Genomic DNA, 7174 nt, shown 5'->3' on the forward strand with positions numbered 1-7174 from the left:
TTGTGAGTCTAAGTTCATTAATTTGATACTTTAATTGCATATTCCTTTGCTTTCTCAGTTAGATATGGTTTTACACTTGTTTTGATTGTTTTACGGTGTTTGTTAGTGTTTTAGAAACATTGTTGGTCAATTGCAAAGGCAATGGGAAGTCCTGGAACAAGATTGGAGTTCAAAATGAAATGAAATGCTGAAACAGGGTTTTCGACACATCGAGTTTTGAACTCGACGTGTCCAATATTTCCATAATGTTGTTGATCGGGTTCCAGATGACTCGACGCGTCGAGAGTGGCATGTCGAAAGAAGATAATATAACAACTAAAAACTCTATCAAAAAGCTCAAACATTTGGCTAACTTTTAGCAATATTTTTCAATCTCAATCAAGATTACTCCAAACCTCTCAAAGCTACAAGCAGCATCTAGGTTTTCGATAAAATTGTGAACAAATTTCAAAATTTTATATAAGTCTATTCGACCCATCCCTCCTCCCCCCTCCCACCCCACCTCCCTCTCCCCCTCCCCCTCCTCGTCCTCTGGACTTATACTTAAACCGGGACTAGGGGTGAAAATAGGCAGAGCCGAGCCGAGCTTTAGAAAATTAGGCCTGGGCTAGTTACAAAATTCAAAAGCCTAGGCCTAGGCCTAGGCCTGTATGTAGGCTTTTTTTTAAGCTCAAACCAGAGCCTACAATTGGCCTGACATGGCCTGAAACCTTTTTAAAAGCCTGTTTAATATTTAGGCCATTAAAAATGCTTCAAAGTAAATCCTACTTTGAGCCTATTAAAGCCTACATGATAAGACTTTTTAAAAAATTTAATAAGTATATCTAAATAATTTAAAAAATATATACCTAATACAAAACTAATACATAACTTCATAAGTATATCACCACCATGCAAACATAATAACATTAAAATATAAAATAAAATAAAACAAGTCACGACTTCAACATGCTCGTTAACTTGTTTTGAAATAAATTCAATTGTATTATTGTTTGTCATTCTATATAATATCATAAATGTTGCAATTTAGTCTACTGATTAGCTCAATCTACCGAGATTGTTGTATGATAACGCGTTGATTGTATGTATAAACGATATTGCAATATGGAATGGAAGAGTGAAGTAGAGAGAAAAATGAGAACTTAAAATCTAGGAACTTCAAGTACCATTTATTCATCCTCCAACATGTATATATATACAATCCATACAACCCTTCACTTTCTACAACTAACATATAATATTAATAGGGAAGATGAAGGGATTGAAGAAATAATGGCCATTATGTTAATATTTATAACACTCCCCCTTGACCATTATTTATCCACACTCATGCCTCGTTAAAAACCTCGCTAGAAAAACCCAGTGGGAAAAACCTAGACGAGGAAAAGAGTACACGAAGTATGTCAAACCATGTGTTACACCGGTTGCCTCATTAAAAACCTTAGGCTAAGAAAACCTAGTGGGAAAAAAAACTTAGCTAAGCAAAAGAGTACAACCATAAGCTTTCTGGGCATAATCTTCAAGATTTCAAGGGTCTTTAGGACTACCCACTCAAGTTCACCAACATCAGTTGCCTTATTAAAAACCTTAGCCTAAGAAAACCCTGTGGGGAAAAACATAGCTAAGGAAAAAAGAGTACAACCATATGCTTTCGGAGAATAATCTTCAGGATTTCAAAAGCCTTCTAGATTGTCCATTCCAGTGCAGCTAGGGGTTATCGCTCCCCCTGAATATAAAAATCTCATAAGCCTACGCATCCTCATTATATGAACATATTACTCAAAAGTGGATGTAGGCATAGACTTAGTGAACAGATCTGCAAGATTGTTCACTGGGGCAAACTTTCTTAACAAGAATTTACCACTCTTCTGGAGTTCATATGCGTATAAGGATTTTGGTGCAATATGTTTTGTAAGGTTCCCCTTAACAAACCTATTACTTGCTTGTGCAACACAATCTTATTTGTCCTCATATGGGACATTGGGGATAAAAATATAACATAACCAATTTTGGACTTGGCATCATAAGGATGAAATAAAAAAGCCAATGCCCAAGTAGCCCATCAAAACCATATATTGGTTTCTCACATAAACATCAAAATCTTTGTACCTCGAAGGTGCTGGAGGATATGTTAAATACCATTCCAATTTTCATTGTAAGGGGAAGCACTAAATGTTGCTACCAATTTCATCCCAAATTCAATATCAAGCCTGATGCGATTATGGAACTTCTAGTTCAATAATAGTGCTCCAATAGCAATAAAGTTATAGACTTCTAGTCCAAAATATCCTCATTATCATCTTCGAGTCTAAATTGTCCTTTATCTACTTCAAGAGATTATTGGACAACCGTTAGTGTGATAAGTAAATAATACTTATCCATATAAAACATCTTCAAGACATTTTTCAAGTAGGCTGACTGGTGTATAAAACTGTAACACCCCGAAATTTTGAAACTTTTGAAGCTTACATAATAAAGGTGAAATCTCATTAATTCCCAAAACATAATACAAAGAGTACAGGGTGCTATGCCACACATGAGCTGGAGAACTTAGGCGCACAGGCAAACTAACTAAATTCCTTAATAATGTCAATACATAATAATGGCACGCAGGCCGAAAGGAAAACTATCTACACTACGCCTCGATTCTCTAGCGCGGTCCAGTGTCTACTCATCAATGCCTGAAAGCCAAATATATCTGTTCAGCGAGAGATGCTGGTAACCCACTCCAACGCGTTGAAATACATTATAGATAGATATATATATAGGTATACGAAAATCATTTCGAAGCAGGAAGATATATACTTAAGAGACACTAGTTTTAAAACCAGGAATAGACTCAGCAAATAGGGACAAGCACATCAAACAATAATAAACAGTTAAGTAGAGATCACATCATAAGGAATACACATCTAAGGTCACAGATCACTCTCCAATTCCAAAACACATCATCATCTAATCACCATTCATATCACATAATCATTGATGGCGCCACGGGACCAATCGCATGCCCTGAACATTAGGGTTATTGCTTATAGCATTAACACGGCACCGCAGCACCCTACCTCAGTACCGCGGTACGAGGGGAGTTGATCGCAACCAACTCTTTGAGAACCGCTGACGAACTCAGCGTCGGACCGCGATCTGACACACCGCTGACGCGCCCAGTCGGTGGACCGCGATCCCCTTTACAAGGGGGGACTTACGACCCTACATACCGTTGATGCGCACAATCGGTGGACCGTAGCGGATCAAGCCCGACACACCGCTAAGCTAAACTCAGTCGGTGGGCAAGGATCCTCGGAGACCACGGTCCTACGTACCGATGTCCCACCACTCGGTGGGTCGCAGCCAGTCGTAGCCCTACACACCGCCTGATTACTTAGGTCGGTGGACTACAACCTTCCTCGGCTTGTTGGCCCCATACCGCCTGGCGCGTCCCGGTCGGTGGGTCATATCACCGAGGCCCATGTGGACCTTCAGTCCTATACATAATCTTTATATACCTGACCGGTCTCTACCAGCCTGGTTAACAGTTGGGATGGTTCTCAACCCATTCAACTGCCCATATAGTGGACCTCAGTCCTATATCATATTAATATCCGTGATCGATCTTAACCAGCCTGGTTAACAGTTGGGATGGTTCTCAGCCCATTCAACTGCCCGTATAGCCCAATTGATCTTAACCAAGTCGGGGTCATGCATCATGTAACACACAATGGAACATAATAACACTTAATTCACATAGGGAAGAGAGGAGACATATAATTAAGCTTACATGTGATCACTCACATACTAAGAATAATTCCTAAGGGCTCATATAACTTCAACCTAGGTCCACGGGTTACCAATTCAACTAGCATGCAATTCCTACGAATGGTACCCGAAATTCCATACTAGACTCAGGCACGACAAACGGGGTCCGTTGGGACACCATGGGGAACGGGGAACATCAAACGGGGAAGCCGGGGACTCGGGGTGGGGCATGGACCAGCGGGTAGCCGGTGGGTGGGGGTCACCCGCCGGCTGCCCGCCGGTGGGTACTGTTCCGGGCAGCGGGTAGCCGGCGGGCAGCCGGCTGCCCGGTGGCTGCCCGCTGCCGGGCAGTGCCCCTTTGGGCAGCGGGTAGGTGGTGGGTTCCCCCACCCCCACCTACCCCCTACTGTCTCATTCATCATAATTTCGTCCCGGGATCCTTTGTGGAACCCGAAACCATGCTTAGACACTTTTAAACGCAAATAACGACATCACATAAGCAATTAACGGATCAAAAGCAAGAATCATGTAGGACTCATCCTTTTACGGCTTCTAAATATAAACAACACCCGAACATGAAAAATCCCACCCAAATATAAATCAAGAATGTCACAATACAAATTCCCGATCCGACCTAGGGCTCTAATCCCACCCAAATCGTCAAGAACATATTTCATCTTTAACATCATGAAAATATCAAGATTCGTCCAGAATCCTCACATCATAATCAAGAACTTCCTTTTAACATCAAGATCATCAAGATTATCAAGAAAGCATATAAATCATCTTATCAATCATCAAGAACGTAACATAATTATCCTAGATGAATTCAATCGAGACACAAGAATATAGAGGGAGGCCAAGAATGGAGATTTTAGCGAAGAAAATAGGTTTTGTTGAGACATGGGTTACCTCTTAGCCTTAATTAATTCCTTGGCTATGAAGGGTCTTTCTTTAAGCTTTCTTCTTTCTTGATTTCTCCTAAGGGGATTCTTGGAACTTCTTGTGTGGTGAGAGATTATTGTGGTGTAAGATTCAGGTGCCTCCTATGATCCTATATATATATATATATATATATATATATATATATATATATATATATATATATATATATATTCCTAAGAGTCATAATTGGGGTCAAAATACTATGGGCTTGCTAATTCCATTCCATATAGGACTAAGGACTTGTTTTAGGGATAAGGGTCCATGGTCCATGGTTGACCATATTAATTAATTAGAGAGAATCCTAATTAGAATCTGAATAGTAAAAGGTTTACTTTCTTTATTCCTAATAGGCTTAAGACTCTAGTTTAGGCAAGGGTCCACGGTTCATGGTGGACCTTATTAATTAATTAAAGGGAAACCTAACTGAATTAAATCATATTTAATTATTATTAACGGGATTAATTAAATAATTAATTCGGGATTGGAGGTCGTAACACGGGGTGTAACGCTCTCCCCCCCTTACGAGAAGCTTCGTCCTCGAAGCTTAGAAATTATTACGGGGATAACGAGTCAAACTAGGACGACGGTTACGTAGAGAAAGTATTCTACGAGGAAAAATATATAATTATATATCTATGTATGTTGGGTCTTTGGGAATGATTGGGTTAGAAGGATAAAGAGAGTGGACGGTTCGGGTTTCAAACCTGAGGACAAGTTGAGTTTAGGAATTAGGATCAAAGTTTTCAAGGTTGCAACTTAGGAGGTGAGGTTGCTACCTTGTATGGAATCATTAAAATGGGGAATCAAGAATGAGGCTTGAAAGGTAGAAAGGGTTTTGTAATAAGACGGGGTTCGATTGTCGAAGGAAAGAGATGGAATTCAGCTAGGGTGGTTTAAGGATTCCCGACATTGGGTGATTATTCCTGTTTGAAGCCCGATTATGACGTCAAGACGAACTGATGACCCTTTTTCTTTAGTTTTGGCTCTGCTCGGCTCTAAGATTTCCGTTTATATTTCCTTCCCATGCTAGGGTGTCATCCATTTTTACGGTTTTTGAAGGATTTCTTGTGATGAATCCCGTGATGATTCAACACGTACTTCTTTAATGCGCCCAAGGTCTTGACCAAGCTTGGTCAACCAAAGTTTCTTGGGAGTCAATAAACTTCGGGTTTGACTTTCTCCCCTTATTGAATTTCATCTTCTTTTTGGTGAATGAAATTCTTAGTAAGACTTCATGTCTTCCCTGGGGTTCGGTTTGCGGTGCCCTTTTGCGTTACTTTTAATGATGAAGGTGCCTTTCCATGCTCCTCTTCATCTTGAAGTGCAGTTGGTTACCTAATCTTGTTGCGGAATGTCTCGGTGACTTTACGAGTCATCTTATTTCCTTGTTGGTCCTTAATAACCCTTGAGGCCTTGGCACAAATGTGCTCCATACTTTTTCCTTAGCACCACGGACAACGTCATTCTTGATTTCATACAACTTGTAAGGAGCCCTCTGATTTACTTGAATGATATCCATGGTTTGATGTAGTCCCGGTTTATCCTTAGCGTTTTGATTTTAAGGCCCTTGTGATTCCTCAGGATGAGTTCCCAACTCGCCTCCTTGGTTTGCACAATCCTTCTCGTCGATCACTCCTAGTCGGTTGCATCGTAGAATCCAACTATGATTCCCTGTGTAATGCAATTGGTTGTGCTCTTCCGATGGTGTTTAGCGGGTCAAGGTCTTTTACCGAGGTCACCATGTTTGGACAACCCATGATTCCTTTCTCAAGACTCGCGTTCATCGCCCGAGGCACACAAGTGCACTATGAATTAATAAAATGAGGAGTTAAGAAATCAATGCATTGTACCAGTGGGCGCGAGGTGGGCAGTCGTCCGCCTACCAAGCTCCTGTCAGGGTCCCATCAAGGTCACGTTGGAGACCCGCGGGAAGGTGACTAGGGAGGGGGAATTCTTTCGGGAAAAATCCCAAGAATGCACAGATTCGAGTCCCGACAAGCCCCATGCCCACGTGAACAATAGAAAGGGACTTGAATACATAGAATGACTCATCTTACTGTGTTGTTGATCCTTAAGTACGAGTTCTAGATGAGTCAAGATCCTTGCGTGTTCTTTCCACCCAGTAGGTCGAGTCTGGTTTCCAATTAGCAACCTCGTCACCTTCACCGGGTAGTTGGTCATAAGCCAACTTTGACATTCCTTGCTTGATTAATGACAAGCATTCTTTGTTTTTCTTGGGGTTAGGCTTGTCCCCCGTTCCTTGTGCAATCCTTTGGTGACCAAATGCTTAGTGATGCCTTTCTCTTCCTTGGAATGCATTTTATTGGCTGTCATCGACGTCGCATGGTGTTTTGGTGATTTTGTGTGTCACATGTACTTCTTACGGTGTCATAAAACCATCAAGGTCCTTGTTCCAAGGTAAGAGCCTTATTGCCGGGAGGCTCAAGTTGTATGACACTTTTCATGCGCCTGT

This window comes from Ipomoea nil, unplaced genomic scaffold, assembly GCF_001879475.1.
Source record: "Ipomoea nil cultivar Tokyo-kokei standard unplaced genomic scaffold, Asagao_1.1 scaffold2928, whole genome shotgun sequence".
Classification (NCBI taxonomy): domain Eukaryota; kingdom Viridiplantae; phylum Streptophyta; class Magnoliopsida; order Solanales; family Convolvulaceae; genus Ipomoea; species Ipomoea nil.